This window comes from Leuciscus leuciscus (genome assembly GCF_965113295.1).
Source record: "Leuciscus leuciscus genome assembly, chromosome: 25".
In the NCBI taxonomy this organism is placed as follows: domain Eukaryota; kingdom Metazoa; phylum Chordata; class Actinopteri; order Cypriniformes; family Leuciscidae; genus Leuciscus; species Leuciscus leuciscus.
This window is the reverse complement of record NC_138724.1, coordinates 6,012,836-6,040,597: the sequence shown is the minus strand read 5'-3', so window position 1 is coordinate 6,040,597 and position 27,762 is coordinate 6,012,836. Positions and strand designations below refer to the sequence as shown.

General features: G+C 36.1%; 1 long non-coding RNA gene across 1 annotated transcript; it reads right to left on the bottom strand.

Moving 5' to 3' along the window:
- Window positions 1-2,346: 2,346 nt before the first annotated feature.
- On the bottom strand, window positions 2,347-3,124 carry LOC309490926. Its single transcript, XR_014202882.1, has 2 exons — window positions 3,034-3,124; window positions 2,347-2,945 (listed from the first exon to the last, which is right to left on the bottom strand). It is a non-coding gene; the product is annotated as an uncharacterized lncRNA (long non-coding RNA).
- Between the last annotated feature and the right edge of the window lie 24,638 nt (window positions 3,125-27,762).

Below are 27,762 nucleotides of genomic sequence, written 5' to 3'. Positions count from 1 at the left end.
AAACAATGTTTTTATGATCCTTCTTATTAATAAAAATAACATTTTGGAGGTTCTGCAAGGGTATTATAAACTTATGACTAAAGTGTAAATGTAACAAAAATCATAACATTATTAGACGGCAATATGTTGCTATGGTTATCACGTTCTCATGTTGCTATGGTTACTATGTTGCTCATCGCAATTTCATGACTCACAGGACTCAAATTTAGCGGATTAACTCTCACATTTAAATTCAGTTATCACTCTTTATAATTTACAATGTGAACGTAACCACTGGTCCTCTAGAAGTATGAAAAACAAAACTATGATTAAGATTGCCAATAGCGCTCCCTTTAAGCCATCACTTACTTACCGTGTTCTGCACTCTCACTAAAACTCTCGTCATAAACACTGAAGTTGTCCGCATCTGCACTGTGAATCTCTTATTTACATTGCGTCTAGACTTTGTTGTATATGAGGGGATTTGCGAAAGGATAAAGCTTGCGCTGATTCTGAACATACATTTTGAGCGAATACTCCGCATGGTGACTCTAAACGCCTCTGATTGGCCACTGCGTTCATGCGCTTAATTTACATGACTGTGATTGGCTACAATGCTCAACGTTTTCATTTTGTTTTTGAATAATATTGTGTCCTCCAGTGCCTGGACTCGACTGTACTCGGAACATTTTCCGAGTCTAAAGTGTCCGAGTCCGTGTCAAATCCGAGTACAAATTCACCGAGTGTGTGATAAGTCCGAGTTCATTCAAAATTTCAAGTCTGAGTTCCCCAACTCTACAAATCCAAATTTTCAAACTAAACTCACAAAACCATTGACTCTTCTCAAAAAGTCAAACAATTGCTGTCCTCAAAATCACACTTGAGTCAATAAAATAAGCACTACAGATCATCCATCAGACACTACATCAAAACATGGAGAAAACAGCATCCAGAACGTTACAGAAAATAATAATATTGTATACAGTAAACAATTTTTGCAATTACATAAAAAGTCTAGTAATTGCAACTGAGTAATGTGAACATATTGTATTCTGTGTGCACTACAAGTAGGCTATAGTATTTTACTGAATATTGAATAGTAGGCCTATTGAATCTCTGTATATTCAGCACTTGTCACAAATCTCTTAGCATTTTTTAATCTTACCTTAAAACCTTTTTTTTTTTTTTGGGGTAGATTTTAATTGAATTTTTGCATACATTTTTCATTGTGCATTATTTTATTTGGTGTATTTTGTTGATTTAATTTTAATTTTATATTGTGGATTATTTTATATGGTGTATTTTGTTGCTTTAATTTAAATTTTTCATTGTGCATTATTTTATATGGTGTATTTTGTTGCTTTAATTTTAATTTTATATTGTGGATTATTTTATATGGTGTATTTTTGTTGTTTTATTTGTTTCTGTAAAGCGCTTTGAGAAGTACAGTTAAAGGCACTATAGAAAATAAAGTTTATTATTTATAAAAAGTGGTGGGGACATGTCCCACCCGTCCCACCCTTAAATTATGCCTATGGTGCAGTGTGTTGAAAAGCTTGGAGTAATGAACCATTCTACGATACAGTTGAGGGAAAAGCCTCAGTGCTTCACAAAGCTTCATTTCTCCATCACTAGCACCTGCTCTTGCTGATCGCAGAATTTGCTTCAGTGAGAAATTGTGATTTGGGGTTATTAAACACATGAAGTTGCAGCAAAGTGAAAATCACAGTTGACAGCGCTACTCTTCAGCACAATGGTAACCACAGAGTTCAGTAACAGAAACTTCTCTAAGGCCATGTCCACACTAATACGTTTTCGTTTGAAAACGCATCTTTTTCTCTCCGTTTTGGCCTTCCGTCCACACTGAGACGGCGTTTTTATTAATGAAAACGAAGCTTTTTGAAAACGCACTCCAAAGCGTATACATTTGAAAACGCCGTTTTTGCGTCGTAGTGTGGACTGTGAAACCGGAGGGATTTAAAAACGATGATGTAAATTTAATCATGTGACGCATATTGCACCAATAGATATTCATGTTTATACCAGTATTGTGCCTGTTATGTGCTATTCACTTTCACACTGTTGCTAAAAATATTCTACATTGCACACTCTATCACAGTCCTGCAAAGATGACAGAATTTACTCACATTTGCTGTCCTGAGGTAATACATGAGAGCAGTCGCGTTTTAGACCAAACACATGGTGTCTGCGTGCGACCTGGACGCATCAGTGAATGGTGAGATATTTTACTAAATAAAATTATCCTGTGATTCTATTATATAGTGATTCATTTTATACAGTGTGCATAATGATGAACAACACTGTTAATCCAACTAAACTCACTTATTGTGAATAAGCTTGATTAAGTTGTATAGATAATATTGTAGTGGCAAGATTTACAGGGACAAGCAACACTCACATTTTCTCCACATTTTAGTCCAGTTTAGTAAGAGATATTAGATTATATTATTATATTACATGTTTACTTGCATCATAATAAATGAATAAAGTGTGTGAAAGGTTTGATATAGTGTAGTTTGTGATCCTCCATCAGCAGCTGCAGTTTCTCTCAGCTGTATCAGTGCAGTCACTGTGACGTCTGACTGACAGAGGTTTTTGTACGACTCTTTATCACTGTGTGAACACACAGCTACTAGGACAGTGTACACTCTGACAGTAATAATCTCCTGTATCTTCAGTCTGGACTCCACTGATGGTCAGAGTAAAATCACTGCCAGATCCACTGCCACTGAATCTAGATGGAGTTCCAGTATAACGGGTTGTTGCATAATATATGAGGAGTTTAGGAGCTTCTCCAGGTTTCTGTGAGTACCAGGCTAAGAAATGACCAACTGAACGATGATAATACACATTACTGCTGGTTTTACAGTTTATTCTGACTTCTTCTCCTGGTTGAACTGCTGTTATTGATGGACTCTGAGTTACAGTGATCTGTCCTCTACACTCTGAAAGAAAACACAAACAAAAAGTATTAATATATATTTCACATTTTAAGATAATTAATAATCATTATAAAAACTGAATTACACAAACCTTGAATAAACAGTGCAATGGTCCAGATGAAGATGTTGATTGTGTTCATTGCTGTAGTTTAGTCTTGTGTGATGATGAAGATTGTGTTCTGCTCTCAGTCATGAAGTGTTAAACTCACAGCACTATAAACACTCTCAGAGCACTGAAGCATGTGCTGACAATGCAAAGAAGTGGGCAGGATTTACAACAGCTTGTGCTGATAACAAACTCATAACCTCTACATAGAAGATTTTACTTTCAAGTCAAGTCAAGTTTATTTATATAGCGCTTTTCACAAAACAGATTGTATCAAAGCAGCTTCACAGTATTAAATTAAAATAATACATCAATGTTTGTTTCTAGTGGAAAACGTCCACGTTTGATAATGCTGATCAATAGTATTGTTGATTGATTAATTACATTAAATATCCCCAAATATCCCCAACTGAGCAAGCCAAAGGCAACAGTGGCAAGGAACCGAAAAACTCCATCAAGTGACCTAATGGAGAAAAAAAAAAAAACCTTGGGAGAACCCAGGCTCAGTCGGGGGCCAGTTCTCCTCTGGCGTTTATGAACTAGAGACCGGATTTAACTGTAAGATTAAAAGTATTATATGAATGCCTGGCTGAAGAGATGCGTCTTTAATCTAGTTTTAAACTGGGAGAGCGAGTCTGAGCAACAAACAGTATCAGGAAGACTATTCCAGAGTTTTGGAGCTAAATGTGAAAATGCTCTCCCTCCTTTGGTGGATCTGGATATCCTAGGTATGACCAAAAGCCTTGAATTTAGTGATCTTAAAGAGCGCGATGGATTATAGGGTGATAGAAGATCCGTTAAATAGACTGGAGCTAAGCCGTTTAGGGCTTTATAAGTCAGTAGCAATACCTTGTAATTAATACGGAGCTTTATAGGTAACCAATGCAGTGATGATAAAATCGGTGTTATATGATCATATTTTCTTGATCTCGTAAGAACTCTAGCGGCGGCATTTTGGACTAACTGTAGCTTGTTTATTGAGGATGCAGGACAACCAGCTAATAAAGCATTACAGTAATCCAGTCTTGAGGTCATGAATGCATGAACTAACTTTTCTGCATCAGAAACAGATAGCATATTACGTAGCTTAGCAATGTTTCTAAGGTGGAAAAAGGCTGTTTTTGGAACATATGAAATATGATTTTCAAAAGACAGGTTGCAATCGAGTATAACACCCAGGTCTTTTACTGTAGAGGATAAAGTAACAGGACATCCTATGATGTTAAAGTTGTATTGTGCGAGGTTTTGTGGGCGGTTTTTTGAACCGATAAGTATTACCTCTGTCTTGTCTGGATTTAATAAAAGAAAATTACGCGTCATCCAATCTTTTATATCTTTAACACACTCTGTCAATTTGGAAAATTTAGCGTTTTCATCCGGCCGTGATGAAATATATATTTGAGTGTCATCAGCATAACAATGGAAACTAATTCCATGTTTCCTTATAATATCTCCAAGTGGCATCATATATATGGAGAATAACAGAGGGCCTAATACAGATCCCTGCGGCACTCCATAGTTTACTGGAGTTATGATCGATTTTTCTCCATTTAAATAGACAAAATGGTAGCGGTCAGATAGGTATGATTTGAACCAGCTTAGTGCTTGTCCTTGAACACCAGTATAATTTTGTAGTCGATCTAAGAGTAATGTATGATCTATAGTATCGAACGCAGCACTAAGATCAAGTAAAACTAGTATTGAGATACAGCCTTGGTCAGAAGCTAAAAGTAAATCATTTGTGATTTTAACGAGCGCAGTTTCAGTGCTATGATGCGGTCTGAATCCAGACTGAAACTTTTCATAGATCTCATTTTGTTGCAAGAAAGAGCCCAGTTGAGCGGACACCACTTTTTCTAATATTTTAGACATAAATGGAAGATTTGAAATGGGTCTATAATTTGCTAGATTATTATGATCTAATTGTGGTTTCTTAATGAGAGGTTTTATAACTGCCAGTTTAAATGTTCTTGGAACATGACCTAGAGATAAAGACGAGTTAATAATATTGAGGAGAGGATCTTCCACTACAGGTAACACTTCTTTCAGTAGTTTAGTTGGTATAGGATCTAATAAACATGTTGTTGTTTTAGATGAAGTGATAAGTTTATTTAACTCTTTTTGTTCTATAGTTGTAAAGCACTGTAATTGTTCTTTCGGGGTGATAATTGAAGCTGAATTATAAGGCGCGATTGAAGATTGAACGTTTACAATTGTGGTTCTGATGCTTTCTATTTTCTCAGTGAAGAAGTTCATGAAATCATTACTACTGAACTGTAACGGGATATTTTGTTCGGGTGACGTCTGTTTATTTGTTAGTCTAGCCACGGTGTTAAATAAAAACCTTGGATTGTTTTGGTTGTTTTCTATTAGTTTGCGGAGGTGCTCAGCCCTGGCCGCTTTTAGGGCCTTTTTATAACGTGACATACTGTCTTTCCACGCGATTCTAAAGACCTCTAAATTAGTTTGTTTCCATTTACGCTCTAAAATACGGGTTTCTCTCTTTAAAACATGCGTAGTATTGTTATACCATGGTGCTTTATTTTTCTCTCTGACCTTTTTTAATTTAATAGGTGCAACCACATCCAATGTTCTAGAGAGAATGGTGCTCATAGTGCTAGTTAGTTCTTCTAGTTCATCTGTTTGTTTGGGTTCAGGCAGCAGCTGAGACAGATTAGATAAGCAATTTGAGAAATTATCTATGGTGGATGGGAGGATTGTTCTGCCTGGTTGATAACGCGACGCCGCATGACATATTACAGCAGTACGTAATATGCAAGTTACCATGTAGTGGTCAGTGACATCATCACTTTGTGGAATGATATCTATATCGGTTGGCTCGGTTCCATGTGATATAATTAAATCGAGTGTATGATTAAGACGATGTGTTGGTCCGGTGACGTTTTGCTTGACCCCAAATGAATTTAATAAATCTGTAAACGCAGCTCCTAACCCATCATTTGGATTATCTACGTGTATGTTAAAATCTCCAACAATTAATGGGTTTTTTATTTTTATTTTATTTTTTTTTATTGTGCAAGGGGTGAAATTACAGTGAGAACAGTGTATGTATATACAGTGAAACAGTGAAACATCAAATTGGATCTCAACGGAGCAACAGTTGAATTGTTTGAATTTCTGAATAGAGATGTATGTTTGTGTGCTCTATATAGCTAATGACATTAGCATTAATAATATTATCAACATAACAACATAACAACAACAACAACAACAAAAAAAAAAAAAAAAAAAAAAGGGGAAGAAAAGATACTACTGTCACCATTCCGACTACTTATGATAACGATAGTAATAATAATAAAAATGATTATATCAATAATTACTACCATTATTTCCACCAGCATCATAATATACAATAAATAACTAAAGGCAGTAGCAAATAATTATCCCTAATATCCAGTCGTGTTATGTTTTGTCATGTCTCCGCACTGCCAACCACAGCCTGTAGGATGTGCCCAGAACGTGCCACCCATCAACAAGGGAAGATACCGTAGAGCCCAGAACACCCCAAGTACCCTGGCAACTCCCACCATCGCAGACAAGCCGCTACCACCAAATTGCCAGCCTTGGCCTAGTTAATGTGACAATGTTCCTAATCTAATATGTTGCATTAAAATGAGACATGGCATGAAACACAGACCCAGGGGTAGCCAGTTGATGGCAAGGCCCGAGTGGAATTCTGACCTCTGCCACCCCTGTGCTATCTAACCTCGGTCAGAAGTAACGCACCATGCTTACCCTATTCTATATGTTTTTTTTTTGTTGTTTTTTTTTTTTCTTCTCTTTTCTCTCTCTTTTTTTTTATCATTATTATTACCATCATCATTATTATCATTATTATTATTATTTTTTTTAAATAAGAACAACTAATTAGATGCATTAAAAAAGACAATAGTGTTGCGGCTGTCCAAGCCCAGCCCAGAGCACCCCGGGAGCAGGCCCCACAGGCATCCCCACCCTGAGAAAAAAAAAAAAAAAAAAAAGCCCGGCCCAGGGACCATCATGTCTATAGGATAGCAGGACGGAGACACGACAAAATTTTGTATAATCAATACGATTACTTTAGTAATACTATTTATGATAGTAATAACAACAACAATAACAATAACAACAATAATAATAACAATAACAATATCAATAACAAATAATAACAATAATAATAATATCATTATCATTACCATCATTAACAACAACAATAATAATAGCTGTAATGGCATCATGGCAGCAAAAAAAAAAAAAAAAATTTGGAATCCTATAATGAGAGATAATATAGTAATAAATATGTCAATAAGTATAGAATAACTAAGGTCAAATAAATAAATAAAATAAGATGTCAAAATAAAGCGATAACAATAACAGTAATATATATTTATGATCATACTTATATAACAATAATCCTTATAGTATAGTAGTAGTAATGCTTCTTATAATAATAATAATAATAATAATGATATCAATAATAGTCATTACTACCATCCTCATCATCACTAATAATAATAGTGTATTATTGAGAAATATAATTGAATGTTTGTAATATTTATTTTAATCATATACCATAAATAATTAGTTAAGGTGTGCATCTTGTTTTGAATAAATATGTACATAGTAGTATTGTTATCGTATTATAATATAGTATTATAGTAAATATAGTATAGTATTATTAATAATATTGTAGTAGTATTATAGTATAATTTCTTCTCTTGATAGGAATGTGAGAAGACATGAGGAAATATGTGTAAGAATGTTTAAGAATGTTCGTGGCATCAGCTTCAGTTTAGGTCGAGGTTGAAATAGTTGAGGAATGGTTTCCAGTTTTCCCTGAAGGACGGTATGTCACCGTTTTGGAAAGTTGTGATTTTTAGTAAAGTTATGAATTCCAATAGTAAATTTTCCCAATGGTTTAAACTAAAAATATTTTTGGATTTCCAGTTTTGTAGAATTGTTTTCTTGGCGATAGCTAGAGAAACTAACAAACTGTCTTTGTATTTGGTTTGTAAATGTATTATTTGTAGGTCTCCCAGCAGGCATAGAGGCGGAGAGAGAGGGATTCTACAGCTCAGAACGTCTGAAAGTTTTTGTGTAACTATTGTCCAAAAGTTGTAAACTGGTGTACATGCCCAAACTGCGTGGAAGTAATTGTCAGAAACACCCATGGTGCACTGTGAGCAGATGTCAGTAGTTGCAAGTCCCATTTTATATTTTTTATATTGAGTGATGTGAGTTCTATGAATGATTTTATATTGGATTAGTTGTAAATTAGTGTTTGTTGTCATTGCAAATATATTATTACATATGTCAGTCCAGTATTGGGAGGTAAGAGGGGTGGATATATCTTGATTCCATTTAGTTTGTGGTACGTGTATTAAAGTGTCTGATTTAATTAATAATTTATATAATTTAGAGATCAATTTATTATCATTCCCGATTTGCATAATTTCTTCTGATATCTGTGAGAGTATTATTTCTTATGTTGATTTTATTTTTTATGATTGTTTTAAGTTGTATATAATAAAAGGACTGTTGTTTTTCAATTGCATATTTCTGGGATAGATCTTGAAAAGTCATGAAATTATTGTTATTGAAGAGATGGTGAAGGTGTGTGATCCCCTTTTCTTCCCAAGTGTGAAAGTGAATAGGTGTTTTACGGATATGAAAATCTGGATTATGCCATAATGGGGTGAATTTACAGGGTGTAGTTGTGGAATTAGTGATTTTAAGCACTCTCCACCAGGCTGTCAGAGTTGTGGATATAGCAGTATTTCTAAAACAGTTGTGATTTTTAAGTGAGGTATTAAGGAATAGTAGGTCTGACAGTTTGAGATTAGGGCAATATGTCTGTTCTAAATCTATCCATGAAGTATTATTATTGTTTGGTTTTAACCATTTGACTATATATTGTAATTGATTTGCTAAAAAATAATAGAGAAAGTTGGGTGCTTCAAGTCCACCTTGCAGTTTATTTTTTTGAAGGGTTGAATACTTAATCTTAGCTTTCTTATTTTTCCAAAAGAACTGTGATATCGAACTATTAAGTGATTGGAACCATTTCTCTGTTGGGATTACGGGAAGTAAGGAAAAAAAGTAATTTATTTGAGGTAATATTTTCATTTTAACGGTGGCTATTCGTCCTAGGAGTGAGAGTGGAAGACTTGACCAGCGTTTTAGATTGTCTTGAATTATTCTAAGGAGTGGAGAGTAATTAAGTGAAAATAACTCTGACAGCCTGGGGGAGATGTTAATACCCAGGTATTTAATATTCCCAACCCTAAGTGATGGAAATGAGGTCTGAGCTGCAGAATCCCAGGCGTTGTCTAACAGTGGGAGTATGATGGATTTATTCCAGTTTATTGTATAATTTGATATTTCAGAGAAGTTATTGATGATTTTGAATGTTTCTTGTACTGAATGGGTGGGGTCCTGTAAGTGTAATAAAATGTCATCAGCATATAAGCTAATTTTGTGTTGTGTGTCTACAGATTTAATTCCCTGAATCATATCGTTTTGTCGGATTGCTTGTGCAAGTGGTTCAATAAAAATTGCAAATAATGAAGGAGAGAGTGGACATCCTTGTCGTGTTCCCCGATGAAGAGTGAATGTAGGTGAAATGATTCCATTTGTTGTAGTAGTGGCTCTTGGTGAGGAGTATAGTATTTTTATCCAGTGGATGAACGACTCCCCAAATCCAAATCTATGAAGGGTATGAAATAAGAATGACCAGTTAACTTTGTCGAATGCTTTTTCGGCATCGAGTGATGCAATGACTGTATTAATCTTTGATTGTTGAGAAATATTTATCAAAGTAAATAACCTGCGAATATTGTCTGCTGAATTCCTTTTTTTGATGAAACCAGTCTGATCAGGATGAATTAAGATGGAGGTTATGATTTCTATTCTCGATGCTAATGCCTTTGTAATGATTTTCAAGTCTGTGTTCATCAACGAGAGGGGTCTATAGCTAGTGGGTTGTGTTGGGTCTTTGTCCGGCTTAAGTATTATTGATATAGAAGCTGTATTCATATGCAATGGAATTTCTGATGTGTTTTTTATTTCTTTTACAAGTCTATCAAATAATGGAAAAAGGATATTCCAGAAGTGTTTATAGAACTCAGCAGGGAAGCCATCAGGTCCAGGTGATTTATTGTTGGGCATCAGTAGTAAGGCTTTATGGAGTTCAGTTATAGTTAATGGTGTGTCCAGCATATCTATTGTTTCTTTGGATAGTTGAGGTAATTTAAGAGGATTCAAAAAAGATGATATTTCTTCTGGCTTTGGTTCATTTTCAATTGAATATAGATTTTTGTAGAATATATAGAATGCGTTATTTATTTCTAATGGATCACTGATGACATTCCCTGCTGAGTTCTCTATTACTGATATCATTGATTGATCTTTTTTCCTTTGTAATAAATTGGCAAGGTATTTTCCTGATTTATTGTTGTATTCAAAGTTTTGATGTTTTAACTGTTGGATGATAAACTGTGTTTTTTTATGAATTATTTGTTCCAATTGTTGTTTTGTGCTCCTTAACTCATGTAATGTTTGATCCTCTGGGTTTATACAGTATTTGTCTGATAATTGCTTAATCTTCTGTTCTAACTGAGTTTCCAATTCCAATCCTTTTTTTTTCTTGTATGATGAGTATGAAATAATTTTCCCTCTGATGACTACTTTACCTGTTTCCCATAAAGTTGAAGCAGAAACTTCTGGGGAGTCGTTCATTTCCATAAAGGATGCCCACTCTCTCTCAATTAAAGTAGTGAATTCTGGATCGTCAAGTAGAGAAATATTGAAGCGCCACCTTGGGGGTGGTTTGATATATGGGTTCACACTTAATATTAAAGATACAGGTGCATGATCACTAATTATAATTGGGTGTATAATTATTTGTTTCACTAAGGTTGTTAATGTATTACTTATCAAAAAATAGTCCAGACGGGAGAATGACTGATGTACTGTAGAGAAATATGTATACTTTCTGTCTGATGGGTTTAATGTTCTCCAGCTATCGCCAAGTCCAAAATCACTCATATATTGATTTATTATGTCTGTGGTTTGCCAATTTTTGTATTTTGCGGTAGAACGGTCTTTATCCGGATTTAAGACTGTATTAAAATCTCCTCCAATTATTATATTTGAACTTCCCTGTATTATTGAAAAAAGGTTATGAAAAAATGAAGGGTCATCATCATTTGGTCCATATACATTAACTATAGTAAGATTATGGTTAAATGTTGTTGCATTTACAATGACATACCGTCCTTCAGGGTCTGTAATGACTGTATGTTGGTTGAGTCCCAATCTTTTATGAACTAAGATTGAAACACCCCGTTGTCTGCTATTATATGTTGATGAGAAAACCTGATCATACTGTTTTGTTTTTAAATATTGTGATTCTGAATCGGTCAGGTGGGTTTCTTGAAGAAGGCAAATATCTGCATTTAATTTATTAAGATGATTGAGAATTTTGGTTTTTTTTATTTGAGTGCGGATGCCACGCACATTCCATGTTATAAAGTTAAGTTTACTAATATGTATTGATTACAGTGGAGTCTGTTGTTGTATAGTATACCTGCAGTTGTACTTGTGATTTAATACAATGTATATTTGCTTTATTAATGAAGACATTATCAGAGCAAGATGTTTTTCCAAATGGTAATACAGAATTGTGTAGTTCCAAAATGGTGTTGCGGTTAAATAATAACATGATGAGGAGAGTAGTAAGAAAAGCAGATTTATACGTGGATGTTAAAGAATTATTGAAGTGTATAATGATATAGTGGTGAATATAAGTGAGGAATATATAAAGAGATACAAGTTGATTCATTTGTGAGGAAAGTGCGTACTAAAATATGGTCGAAGGAGGGGGGTTACATTTCAATATCCATCTGTGTTATCTTATTGAGAAATTAATGAGATGAAAGTCAGTGTTGTTGATGTCATTCTAAAAAAGCCATGGTGTAATGGTTGTATCACGGAAAAGCTGTCCGTCAATGTACAGTTTATCTATAATTAAATATGCGCGCTTATTGTTTTTCCTGTTGTCCTTCAATAATGGGTAGAGTATTTTCCGGCGTTCGTTTATTTCTTTGGGGAACTGGTCACTAAGTCCATAATGAGTTCCTTTAAGTTCTTTCCCTTTGCTTCTGACGAATTCTTTCTGCTTGAAATGTTCGAATTTGGCGATGATGGGTCTCGGTCCTCTCTGCGTTTTTTGGCCTAAACGGTGTACCCGGTGGAATGTAAAGCTGTTGACGGTGTCGGCTGGAATTTTAAGTTGCGCTATCATGAAGTCTTTCAGTGATTTTTCTGAGTCGTCGGGTGAGTTTTCCTGTATACCAGTAATAATGAGATTGTCTCGCATGTTTCGTGTTTGTAAATCCAGCATGGTTTCCTTAATGAGTTTGTTTTCTTTTCGGAGTGTGTCCATTTGCTGGTTTAATGTTGTGACAGTGGAGTGGAGTTCGGCGTTTGCTTTTTGAACGGTGTCGATTTGATTATGTGCATATTCCAGGCTGGTGCGTATGTCTTTCAGTTCTTGGTGTAGGTGGGTGAGCAAGTCCAGTTTGTTGTTGATGCTGGCCAAGAGACTAACCTCGATTTCCGTGGTTTGCAGGTCGTTTGTATCCGTTGCCGAGTCCTTCTTTTTCCGTTTATTGGGGTTTTTTGGCGGAGTGTCCGACGTGTTGTCCATTTTATCCTGTCTGTAGTAGTACTGATCGATGAAAGTTTCCAAGTCCGTAAGATCGGCCACTTTGTGTAAGTTTGTACAATCTTTATCCTACGGTATTTGGGTTGATATGTTTAATTCATTCAGGCTTTACCAGCAGGGCGCCGCCATCATTGTTGTCTTCCCTCGCATTCGGTTCTCGCGGTTCTCGCGATACTCACAGCATCTCACCACCTCCTCCTTGATCCTCCCCTCCTCCTTGATCCTCCGCACTTTTTTTCCTTTTTTTCCAACAATTAATGCTTTATCGACATTGACTAATAGGTCTGAGAGAAAATCTGCAAACTCTTTTGGGAAATCAGCGTAAGGCCCTGGCGGTCTATATACGGTAGCCAAGGCTAGAGATAATAGGGATGTTTTTCTAACATCTAAGAGCGTAACATTTAGTACAAGTACTTCAAATGAAATAAACGTATAACCCGTTTTCTGAGTAACATTTAGAATATCTTTATAATGGTTGCAACACCTCCGCCACGACCAATCAGACGGGGCTCATGCTTATAACAGTATCCAGGAGGAGTAGACTCATTAATACCGAAATAATCATTTGGTTTAAGCCAGGTTTCAGTAAGGCAAAGTACATCGAAGCTATTATCTGTGACTATTTCATTTACAATAACTGCCTTAGGTGTGAGTGATCTAATGTTTAGAAGACCTAGCTTTAGAAATAGTTTTTGTTTACCAATAGCAACATTTTCTGTTTTAATAACAATTAGATTTTTCCTAGATCCTGCATTAGATTTATTATTTGATCTCACTAAACGAGGAATAGACACGGTTTCTATGCAATGTTCTACACTAGTATTTATATCAGTTGACTTGGTGCAGCAGAGACTATGATTTGATTTGTGTGTGTGTGTGTGTGTGTGTGTGTGTGTGTGTGTGTGTGTGTGCAGAGACTTTTGATTTGATTTGTGTGTGTGTGTGTGTGTGTGTGTGTGTGTGTGTGTGTGTGTGTGTGTGTGTGTGTGTGTGTGTGTGTGTGTGTGTGTGTGTGTGTGTGAATGTGTTGTGTTTGTCTCCTGCAGCTGGTCCCACAGTGAAGCCCTCAGTGTCTCTGCTGCCGCCCTCTTCTCTGCAGATCTCTGGAGACTCAGCCGCACTGCTCTGCCTGCTCAGCTCTTACTCTCCACAGGGGGCGCTGGTGAGCTGGACACTGGACGGGTCAGAGGTCACCGAGGGGGTTCTGACCAGTGATGGGCAGTAACGCGTTAGAAGTAACGCGTTACTGTAATCTGATTACTTTTTTCAAGTAACGAGTAAAGTAAGGGATTACAATTGCAAAAGCAGTAATTAGATTACTGTTACTTTCCTGTAAGCAGGCTGCGTTACTGCGTTACACTGCGAGACTGTCTCGCGAAGTGAGCCGTGACTCGTGAGTGACAAATGACATGAGCGCCGCGAAGTCAGTGGTAAACACTATGGCAAGCGATCGCGTTCAAAAGTCTTTAAACGAAACGCGTGAATTTTGACGCGTCAACACGCACCGTTTGTCCGTGTTCAGACGTCATGTTTATTCATGAATGATGTCGTAATGGTAAACTGGTATGAACGTGCAAACACGTTATATTTGTTCATGAGGGATAATGCATTGGTACGTTGTGAGTGATGTCAGTCTTTATGTCATGATTTGTCATGCCTTTTTAAGTTGTTCGTTTAACATTATTTCCCAAGGTAGAAAAGACAACAGCTCTTAGAATGGGTCTTTTATTTTAGCAAACTGCCAAAAAAACCTTTTCAGACTGTGTGCAGCTGAACCAAGAAAAGCTTAAGATTGCATGGAGCTGATAAGCATGAATGGCAGAAGAAAAAGACTGCAATTAAAAAACAAAACAAGAGAAAATTATTTTAATGCAAGCAATAAAAAACTGCACACATCAGCTGTGGAATAAAAGAAAAGAAATGCATGATCAACTAGATTAAGGCAAACTCCTGTCTTAATTTAAACCCTGTCCACCACCCCCAAAGGTTTCACAAAGTTATTCTTGCCACTGTAACTTATGGCTTCCTAAAGACAGGTTTATGGGTAAATAAATGAATAATAATTAGAAAAATATACCAGGGCTTTGCATTTGTCCTTCGGTCGGTCATTCACTTGTCTGAGTAAAAACACTTGTTAGAACAGGAATTTTTTTTTTTTTGTGTGTGTGTGTGTTGTAAATATCATTTATTCCGAATCAGTATTCTCATCAGTTCAGTCAGCTTTAACATATATAAATCGGCATATTTATGATATTTTAACCTTTATAAAGGGCATTTTTCCCTAATCGTTTGCTTCATCTTTCATTTAAAATTCTTAAATTTGATCAATAAATTACAATAGAATAATAACATGCTAAAGGGCTGTTACCAATCAAATAAACTGCATTAAATAATGTAATGAGATTATTTAAAATATTTTTTGAATATACAAATAAGAAATATTATTTGTGCATAGAAATAATATTTATAAACCGCCAGTAGGAGGCGGCAGGCGACCATCTTAATGAGTGAGTCATTGATGCAATGTGCATAAAGTTAAAATACTGAAACTAATAAAACAAGTTTTAAAAAAGAATGTTTAATTTGATTAAATTTTAGATGATGGAATATGCAGAAAGAATAGAATTAAGCAGAAAGGTCTATGGCTTTACATAGCTTATTCATTTCGTGCATCATGTTTTTGAAAAGTAACTAGAAAGTAACTAGTAAAGTAACTAATTACTTTTGAAAATAAGTAATCAGTAAAGTAACTGGATTACTTTCTTGGAGAAGTAATCAGTAATCAGTAACTAATTACTTTTTCCAAGTAACTTGACCAACACTGGTTCTGACCAGCGCAGAGAGCCAGCAGGACGGCCGCTACAGCCGCAGTAGCGTCCTGACCCTCAGCAAAGCACGCTGGGAAGAGGGAGAGCTGTACGTCTGCAGAGTAACACATGATGGAGCTCCTCATGAGGTCTCGTTCCACAAGAGCTCTGAGTGCTGATGTTTCTCTCCTGAAGATGAGCCGTATCTGAGTGTCCTGTGTCAGGCAGGATTCACATGAGTCTAGTGCTGCAGCTGTAGTGATTTACAACTCAATACTGAAAGAGTGTGTGTGTGTGTGTGTGTGTGTGTGTGTGTGTGTGTGTGTGTGTGTGTGATCTTTCAATCTGCTGTGTTTGCTGCAACATTCAATAAAGCTTCTCAACAAGTTCACTTTGTGTCTGACAACATCATTCAACTAACAGATGAAGATGCAGGTGCTTTTCAGAAGGTTGATGTAGCAGTAAATGTCAAATAAAGCTCTTGGGGTTTGAACATGGTCTCTGGAGACAGAGCTGCTCTATTCTGAGAGGATCACAATCACTCCACCCTGACAATGCAAATGGGCTTTTCAGTCTCACTCTCTGATTGGTTACATGATCTGGACTGGAACACTTTCACTTCTGCTTTAGTTAAACTGATGATTATATTTATAGGAGATTAAAAACTTTATTATATAAAAATATCATAAAAAAGATCAAGATCAAGAATCAGCCGTTCTGACACTAATTGTTACATAATCATTACATTTATAGATGATGGTGCAAATATACTGTATATGAAAATGTTATAAAAAATATAATACATGATCACAAATCAAGAATCAGCCGTTGTGACAGTAATTGTGTAAGAATGTAAAAGTGTGTGTGTCTCAAATGGAAAGCATCACGTCCAGACAGCAGAAGTGACTGAATGCAGTCTGTTCAGTTTGATTGACAGGATCATATATTAAACCTAAAACATGATGATCATATTGAAACACTGACTCATTGATGTTGATTGTAATGATATAGTGTTATTAGTGTTTGAAAATACAATCATAAATCATTATTCAAACCTGAACTAAACACTAGGGTTGGATCTAGATGGCACAGGATCAGGGGCAGATTGGCAATCGGGAATACCGGGAACAATCCCGAACGGCCGGTCCATTTCAGGCTGAACCGGCCAGTGGTCAAAGAGTTTTTTTTTTTTTTTTATGGTGCGTGACCGGCCTGGTCGTGTGTGTTTCAGACCGGGCCAAACCAATACTTTCAATCTTGAGAGGGGATACGAGCGGCCCCTCCCAACTTGGACTGATCCTCGTTTTTCCTGACATTCGATTGGCTTAAAGGCGCCGATCAAAGGAGTTTACTTTCGGTCAGGTTTGGGCAGAGGTGGGTAGTAACGAAGTACATTTACTTCGTTACATTTACTTGAGTATTTTTTTGGAAAAATTGTACTTTTAAGAGTAGATTTGAATGTGGGTACTTATTACTTTTACTCGAGTACATTTCTAATGAAAAAACTGTACTTTTACTTCGTTACGTTGGGCGACGTCCTTCTCGTTACTTTATTTTGATGCAATGTGTTGTTAAATGCGTAGTTTATTCCAAGCGCGATGTATCTTTTTTTCTGGGCTTGAGCGATGCTCAATTCACAAATGAATCACTCTTTTGAGTCGATTCTGTTCAAAGACTTCATCAAACAAGTTGGCAGATCTGTCTAAATCGGTTCGCGAATCAGTTTGAATGATTCAGTTCCTGATTCTGTTCAGTTCCTGCACGCACTGAATCGTCTGAAGCGATTGCAATTCACACTCGACTCGGAGTCGTAACAGGAAGATTTAAGGACATCAAGAGCGTTGGATGAAGTGGCCGTGGACCTACAGTACAGTCAAGTGAGAGCAAATCTTCAAATGCATCATATATTTGCCAGCGATGAAGATCTTTATTAGTTGAACATCTTCGTAAGCTGTCTGTGAATGAATGATTCCACAGGACGATACATTCGATTTCATTTCACTCAGGTAATACATTTTACAACCAAACAGATTATTATGCCATGATAGCACTACTAGAAAGGATGACATTACCCGTTTTTTGGACATAATACATTAATTTCTACATTAAATAAAGCTACCATTGTTCACAGTTTATGAACACCCGCCATCCTGCGGTAGTTTGTGTGTATTGTTGCGCAGCGGCTTACGAACTCGACTTGAAAACGAATGCCTTTGCCTGCCGTACACACAGTTAACCAGTTTAAACATGCTTGCAGAAATAAACATTTGATTATATTTTGGAGAACAGACAGAAAAAGATCCGTCGATGTACTTGTGTTTGTTTTTTGTGTGTTCAGATGTTCAGTAGCAGTCATGAGCGCGAGCACATGTGAAGAGTTTTAACTCTTTCTTCTCTGTGTCAATTACATGCCTTTGAATGCAACACTCTGCAGATTCACTTTATTTCGACATTGTCTAATAATCCAAATGTAGTTGTATAAGTTATATTACTATTATACAAACCAAAGGACAGGCAATGATTTTCGGGCTACAGATGGCAGAAATAATGTTTTTTGTTGCAAAGAGAGCCAATCTACTTATGAAAATAATAGTCATTTAAATAAAAAAAAATCCAAATAATATTATTTTATATATATATGACGACTTCAGATGCAAAAGCCTCTAAGTACCATCTGAAATTTTCTTCTAAAAGAGCATTTTTATCAAGTTTGTATGTTTATGTTCAGTTATTTCACTTAAATGGCAATGACAAGTACCTATTAATTGTCATTAAAGTGAAATTACTGAACTTAAATATACAAGCTTGATAAAAATGCTTGTTTTAGAAGAAAGTTTCAGATGGCACTCAGAGGCTTTTGCATACTTGAGTAGTTTTTTCATTGGATACTTTTTTACTCTTACTCAAGTAACTATTAAGATTATTACTTTTACTTTTACTTTGAGTAAATATTTCTATAAGTACTTGTACTTTTACTTGAGTACAGTTTTTGGGTACTCTACCCACCTCTGGGTTTGGGTTTGTGTGAATGCAACAGAGACGGACGATAAAAATGGCAAAAAGAAGGAAAGAAGAGAAAGAAATGGGTGGGGTCGAAAAAAATAAGAATTAAAAAGAAAAATAATGCTGGCACAAGAGGCAGCTAAATGCGCCAAATTAACAGACCTTTTCCATAGTGAAAAGGGTGCTGTGGCAGGAGGTGCAGATGAGGAAGGACCCAGCAGCATGGACAGGACAGGTGCACGATTAGTGATGCATTTATTATACACTGATATTTAAATATAGGCATATATATTATATATTTATAGATATATTATATATTATAAACAGCAGTTTGCAGTGTGTCATCACACACAGACAACATCTCTCTATAAGCAAGGAATCTCTGTATGTCTGTATGTATATTAGCTGTTACGGTCAGTGATGGAGAGGGACAGGTTGATGATATAGTCATATTGATGAGGAGGAGGAGGAAGGAAAGCAGCAAGAGAAAGAAGAGCAGGAGGAGGAGGAGAATGGAACCAGTACAAAAACAGTGACAGGTACAGGGTCAGTGTGCAGGGCTGGGTAGGTAATCATATTAGGCATATCAATCAATCAATCAATCAAAGCTTTATTAAGGACACATGCACAAAAATAGAAAAATACAGCACAATATTGCATATTTACATATAGGATAAAATGCCAATAGTTCCACATACTAGATAATAACCTGACTGAAGTACAGATTGAATTAGAAAATGTATTATTCTCAGTCATATTTATTACTGATGATCACCACTAGATGGGTGAAGTCTATAGTTTCAAGGTACACAGTGTAGGAATATCCTACACAGTGTACCTTGAAACTATAGACTTCAATGACCCCTGTGACCATAGTTGTCAGGGTACCCCAGAAAAACAGATGTATGTATTGACACACGTTGAAGACCTTTCTCAAACAAAACATCTTTCCATATTTCATTTCTGGACGCCGGGCTAAATGAGCAAGCACTGTTACTGCATTCATATCAAATACAGACATTAGAGAATACATGAGGAGAACATTTCAGGAATCACACTGGGAACTTCTATAACAAAGTAAAATCTCATAAGCTTAGAGTAGTAACTCAACTCATGTGATATTTAGAAGGAAAAATATTGATTAATACTTTGATTATAATCACTCATTACATATACACTGAAGCAGCAATTTATTCCAAAATCCACCCCTTCACTTCAATAATGATCTTAATGATCTTTTAATCTTTATTTAATTTACAGTATACAATGAAGTTTATATGCAGTAGAGGTCTACACGGAGCACCCGAGACCCGACCCGGGACCCGTACGGGTTCGGGTCTATATTTTAAATGGTCAGCCGGGTCCGGATCGGGTCCCAATCTATTACTTCGGGTCCCGGGTCTGTTTAAAGGAACACGCCGACTTTTGGGGACTTTATCTTATTCACCGTATCCCCCAGAGTTAGATAAGTCCATACATACCCTTCTCATCTCCGTGCGTGCCGTAACTCTGTCTGACGCACCCACCGCTAGCCTAGCTTAGCACAAAGACTGGAGGTAAACGGCTCCAGCTAGCATACTGCTCCCAATAAGTGGCAAAATAACGCCAATATTTTCCTATTCACATGTTGTGATTTGTATTTTCACAGTGTGTACAAATAACAAGGTCACATGAGACACAGCCATCTTCTAACCGTATACACACTGGGAACTATATTCTCAGAAGGTGAAGCACTGCTACTTCTGCGGAGTGATTTACTCGCAGCGTCTGAGAAGCCCCGTGGTGAGGAGCAGAGAGTTCCTCAGAGTTGGAGGAAATCACTCCGCAGAAGTAGCAGTGCTTCGCCTTCTGAGAATATAGCTCCCAGTATGTATACGGTTAATCCCAGTGTATGTCTTGTTTAATCTTAAAGTTTTGGTGGTCAGACGGCGCAGAGAGCACAGAGATGATAGCAAATAAATAATGCTAACGTCAGCGGCCATGGCACTACACGAGCAATCGTTATTATAGTTCAAAAGGGCAAACAGTCAAAGTTATTATGCGAGTTAACTCGGGTCGAAATGCAAATCTGCAAAGTTGCATTTGTCATCTGTCACCGTGACATCAAGTGCACTTTTGAAGCTGAAATAATAAGTGGATTAAGCTTGGAATAACGAGAGGAATAACATGGATACAACTTCCTTGTCGGAGAATTGTAATGCATCACAGTCAGTCAGGTGCAAGGAAGGGAGACGACGACTACGTAGACCTCTAATATGCAGTGTTATTTTTCATATTTGATTACTTCATTAAATTTCTGTACCTGAACACTACAGTTAGACACCTGACCAACCCGACAAGCATTGCTTATTTTATTTGTATCTTTTGCTCTATTGTATTCATTTGTGCTCTTATTTGTCGTTTGATTATTTGTTCTTATTTTCTTTGTTTTTATTTGACAACTGACCATATGCACGTAACGTTCGTAATAACTTCTGCATAATATAAGCCAGCCGGAAAACGTCCGGTGAAATGTCACTTGTTGATGTGTCGGTATCTTCAATGTTCTGAGGAAGCTTTAACAGCATCAATAGTGTAATACTTAGTTTATAATCAGAATATAGTCACTTATATAGTCAGACCTAGCATTCATTTAGTTATTCAAATGAATAAAAAGCCTCAATTGTCCTATGTTTTACTGAACATAGCACATACCGAACTGTACCGAGACTGTGACCCTAAAACCGTGATAATAACCAGAACCGTGAGTAATCTGAGCCATTACACCTCTACTGTACACAACGATTACTGTACTGGACATCTAAAATACATTCCTCTTGTGAATTTCTGCTTTTTGTTTGCATTCCTTCTCTTGGTTTTATCCTTGTGTTTGCTGGATTTACGGGGTACAGGGGATGAAGAGGACTGAGATGAGGATGAGGATGATGAGACACAGGAGGACGTGGAGTCAACTTTGCAATGTTTTTTTCCTCTTCTCTTTGCCTTTTTTCCCTTTCTGTGTGAAGGTCATCTTCCGTGACCCTAACCCTAACCCTAACTCTAACCCTAACCCTAACCCCAACCCCAACCCCAACCCTAACCCCAGACTGTGATACAGCATCATCAACTTTGGATTTGCAGGAAGCTTCCATCATGTCTTCCTTTGCTGACAAGGCTGATAAGGAATACAAACCAAATCATATTAAGATTACATTTCATTTCTTCCACATTTACCAGCTTTGATGTCATTGTTAAATGTAAATATTCTTGTACCTTTGTTAACGAACACCACAAGATCTAACTTTAAAACAAGAACAGATAGGCCTCAGACTACAGTACACTGTGCCCTTTTATGCCAGGATATGTTATAATGTAGACTCATTTTCCACAGTGAAAAGTTCATTAATATCACTTGTTGAACACTTGTATGAGATGAAGACTCCTATCATGCCAGTGGCTTGACATGTCAAAAGCTTTTCTTAATGTGCAAGAGGTGAAAGTGCGATGACCATATACTGTACAGTAGCAATTATGAGCAGAAGCATTTATTCAAAGCAGATTAAAAATGAGGAACATCAAATAATTTCTCATAAGAGCCAACAGTATTTGTAGTACACATTACTAAGTATAACTTATAACGGGTTGTATGGTATTGGTCAGACTGCGACGTAGGAAATCTCTCTCACTTTCGATGTCCTTGCATTTATCCTCAAGGAACTTCATTTTAGCTTTTAAAAAAGCATTTTCTTCCTTCATGTTTTGTAGGGAATCCTGCTGAGTTGGTGCTGTTGCTGATGCTCCTGGTGGAATATAGAAAAAACACTGTTGCACTTTAACACTCTCTATCTAAATAGCTATATTATATCTATATTAGTCTTGTGCGTAAACTAGAACATTTACTAGCCAATGGTGATGCTATTGCCAAGGTGTGAGATAATGCATGATGCATAATTAATTCTCAAGTCAAGATCATGGTAATACAGTAATGACTCAAGTATTACCAAATCGTTTAGAAGTAATTACTAGGAAATGTATTTTTGTTTAATAACACAGAAAAAGAAAAAAGAAAAAAAAAGGTTGATTGTGAACACTTTGATTAAGGAGATCCCATTAATGCAGTAACAATACATATTAGGGGTGTGACGAGATCTCACGATATTAAAACATGACATTAAAACGTGATATTTCCTGTTGAGGTGAAAAGCTGTCCCGTCAAACCCCTAATATTTCATGATTAATATCATGTGTTTAAATATGATGGTTTCATTATAAATATGGTGATTATCTCTATGATGGACTTAAATTATATTAAACATCTGAATTAGTCATGCCAACAAATGGAAATTAATTTTTAATTACCTTTAACAAAATATGAACAAGCCTTTGACTCAAAATATCCCATTTTCACCTGCATCGTGAAACACGGATGTTTAGGAAAGAGCAGAAGAATGGTTTTGTGGTTTAGGAATATCAGCACTAACTCTTATTTCATATGAAATAAATTACTATCGATAAATTTATATTTTTAAAGTCTTTAGAAACTTTGAACTAAACATTGATATTGTGTAGTTTGTGATCCTCCATCAGCAGCTGCAGTTTCTCTCAGCTGTATCAGTGCAGTCACTGTGACGTCTGACTGACAGAGGTTTTTGTACGACTCTTTATCACTGTGTGAACACACTACCACTGCTGTGATAACTCTGACAGTAATAATCTCCTGTATCTTCAGTCTGGACTCCACTGATGGTCAGAGTAAAATCACTGTAAGATCCACTGCCACTGAATCTAGATGGAGTGTTTGACACTCTTTGGTTTGCAGAATGAATCAGGAGTTTAGGAGCTTCTCCAGGTTTCTGTGAGTACCAGGCCATACAAGTATATGAACCTACACAGGCATTGCTCACTACTGTGTTTGTTTTGCAGTTTATAGAGACTGATTCACCAGTTTGAACTGTTTTTACAGAAGGAGTCTGAGTCACAGTCACCTGTCCACTGAAACCTGTTAGAAATAGAGAGAGTTAGAAAAGCAGCATGACTGTGTAACATTCACTGTTGATGATATTATCATATTTCACTTTAACATTTTCTTGAAACATTTACCTTCAATGCACAGACAGAGAGTCCAGATGAAGATGTTGATTGTGTTCATTGCTGTAGTTTAGTCTTGTGTGATGATGAAGATTGTGTTCTGCTCTCAGTCATGAAGTGTTAAACTCACAGCACTATAAACACTCTCAGAGCACTGAAGCATGTGCTGACAATGCAAAGAAGTGGGCAGGATTTACAACAGCTTGTGCTGATAACAAACTCATAAACTCTACATAGAAGATTTTACTTTCAGAATAATGTTATTGAACCATTCAGTGATTAATTGCACATATTTATTAATTGTGAAATATTTGTGTTTATGTCTGTCAGGCTGATAAGACACTAGGTTTTGTCTGGAGAATCATGAATGTAGATCATTTTAAACATATGTCATACGCAGCAGTTTCTCTGAGTACAGTTCTGTGCTACACCTTTACAAGCATGTTAACAATGACAAATCAAGAAATAAATGAATAGTTATATTTAGAGTAAACTAGAAAAAAAATGTCCATTATGGTCTTTGGAATCAATGTTGACATGTTGTTCCTATTTTATATTATCATTATGTCTATTTTTTCCCACATTTTCCACATGCATGAAGTTCATCAGGACTCATAATCAGGTCATTATATATTAAACAATGTGCATCTGAAATGTTCAGAATTATTGATTCATTTATTTGAAGCTGCAGGTTTTTCTGTGAATCATGATGATTGATCTGCATATGAAGAACAGAAGCATCATTATGAGAAACTCCACAACATCATCCATGATCAAAGAGGTCAAAGGTCACCTCATAGGTCACAGCTCATCAAATATATTTCTTTAAACAGTGTTATATCAGAAAGCATTTAGTCAAATCTGAATGAGTGAGTGTTGAGAAGAGCTGAGGATCTTCTAATATCAGTGTGTTGAAGTGTTGTTTCTCTCTCTCTGCTGGAGTGTGTGTTCACTCGAGTGGAATAGAGGTTTTTGTACGAGCGTTTCATTAGATTGTATCTCTGTGGTGGACTTTCGGTGGAGGAACTAAACTGGTGATCGGTAAGTCTGTCTATTTAATCACCTAATAAAAAAATACAATTTAGATTTCAGAAAGTGTTTTACAGTGGAAACAAGAACAACATTTATTAATAATAATGATTATTAGATATTGTGGCGACACTTTACTTGAAGCCTTTATGTATAATGCATTATAAAGGTATCATTAATGTAGATATTTCTGTTTTCATAAATAACTGTAACCAAAGTTAAAATGTTTTATAATATTTGCTATTGGTTGTTTGTCATGAGTTTTGGTGTATTATAATTTTTTGAAGGTGTAACAATGAATAGATAATATTATAATGTGTTATAACTGCAGTTATAATTAGTGTTCGGTAAGTCTGTCTATTTAATTCTTATAATATTCCTAAACATACAATTTGAAACAAGTTGAAACAAGAACAACATTTATTAATGATAATTATTATTACATATTGTGTTGAAACTTTACTTAAAGCCTTGAATGCATTATAAAGTGTTTCATAATGTATGTTACAATGCCTTATATCTTATCATAAATAACTGTAACCAAATCTAAAATGCATTATAATATTTGCTATTTCATTGTTTCATCTGAAAATGGTTGTTCTTCATAAAGGTGGATCAATGAATAGATAATATGTGTTATAACTGCTGTTACACTTATTGATTAGATCATACATTCATTTTAATGTATATAGCAGTGCATAATTAATGCATTAAAAATACTTTCATAATGCAATATGCATGAAAGCTTTAAATAAAGTGTTACTGATACTTTTTCTGATACTGATACTACTCTAATGAGAGTTAGTGGACATTGTTGTCTGGTCACGTAAATCAAGAGATCACATTCAGGTAACTCACATGTCTCTTTGCTAGCATTGCATGTACAAAAACAACTTTCTCTCCCTCTTACATGCATACCAGTTCCCCACATAATACAACAACTCAAGACTAAAGCCGGACGCACACTGTGCCATTTATAATAGTCCTTTACGATTGTTGCTACGAACATGATCCTCGCTGTAAGCCATGTCACACTGTAAGATCTCAGTCGTCATTAATGTCAGACTGTACGACAGTCAAGACGCGTTAAAAGCGGACGCACGCAAGAAAACTTATCCAGTCACCGTAGGTTTTCCACAGTCTGCTCGGGAACCGATGCTCTCGGGCCAGATATAGTTATTTCAGTGAGTAAACGGCTCAACGGCAGGAAGGAATAAACCAAACCATTTTAAAATGTTTTTTTCAATAATGAAAGGTAGTGTGTCGATTCAATTAAAAATCCACATATCACATATTTTAAAATATTACATAATTCATTGAAGCCTGTTTGTCATGTATAATACACCGACCAATCGTCATCTGGCACAAATTTCAAATTTCATTGGACAATGTGAAGTGGAGCGGTAATTCTCCAGTCATTCATAAATGGTTTGAAAATTAGATGGACAGACGAATTTACATTTATGAAGCGATCTGAATCTGCGTCGTTTAAACAATAGATGCTAATTGACTACAGAGCACTGCACAAAACCAGCACTGAAAGTCGCATTAATGGTAAGTAGTATTAAAGTCACTTTTTATTTAGTCTATGTATATTGATACACCGTTTACCATTTGATCAAACTATCATAGTTGGTTAAATGAAGCCCAGGCCTACAGAACTATTATGTGAAGTGTAGGCGGACAACAACACGCCAAATGGAGACGTGAAAGGACTTCAACATGTTTGATAATTATGCAGCAATAGTATAATAGTACAGTACTACTGGTCAAACATTTGCACACATGACTATTTTTATGTTTTTAAAGAAGTCTCTTATGCGCATCAAGCCTGCATTTATTTGATCAAAAATACAGAAAAATATTATTACAAATTAAAATAATGGTTTTCTATTTTAATATACTTTAAAAATATCATTTATTTCTGTGATGCAAAGCCGGATTTACAACAGCCATAACTCCAGTCTTCAGTGTCACATGATTTTTCAGAAATCATATTCATTTATTTTATTTTTTTACCTGTGATACTTTTTTCTACGGAGAGCCTGAGGGGACCTTTGCAAAAAATATATATATATACAGACTTTCGCGTGCTCACGCGTTACAATTTCTATGGCAAGCCATTTTAACATTTAATCTTTAAAACCTACTACACTGTTAAGCCTTGTTTATACTCGACGCAGCCGCAAGATCGCGAGGCGCGCGCGGCAAAAATGGCGTCATTGCGGAGTGGGCGGTCTCGCGCGTTGGGTTCGCAAGACCCAATTTCGCCTGGCGGTGTGCACGGCACTTTTTGTAACATCGCGCGCGGCGCCGCATCCGAAGATGAACGATTTCGAGGCGACTTTGTCCGAGCTGGTACGTCTGTACCAGCATGTTTATGATCCTTCCATGCGGGACCATAGAGACAGTCAGATGGCACAGAATTCCTGGAGGGAAATTGCGAAGACATTGGGGAAGGAAGACGTATTTTGTCGAAAAGTTTGGAAAAATCTTCGAGACAAATTTGTCAAAGCCAAGAAAAAAGTCCATGGAAGAAGCGGTGACCCAGGTGGATACAAGAACAATCCGCCAATATTAAACGAACTAAGTTGGCTGTCCCAGTATGTAAAGCACCGTGAAACCGATTCCAATATGGAATTCCAAGTTGAGGTGAGCAATATTTTTAATTACCTTTTCTCTTTTAAAAGTTAAGGAATTTAACTAGTATTTTTTTGGTAACTTAATTTTGTTTTGACGTAAATAGGCGTAAGATTGTATCAACATATTCTTTATTCAGGACATACATAAAAAATGGTCCATAGCACTATACAAACATACACATAATAATAATAAAAAATAAAAACCACAAACACAAAGAGAGTGTTCAAATATTAGCATATAGACTAAAACGCCAATGGTTCCACAATCTCGAAGTGAACCTAACTGCACTCAATGCAGGATTCACTAGTGTTGCAATGATGCTGTTATATGACTCTGCTAATCTACACATACCATACCACCTGTATGATAGGCCTATGTTGTATAACGTAATTACTTAATTAAAAGTTAAGTTGTATGTTTAATTTTTAAGTTATTAGC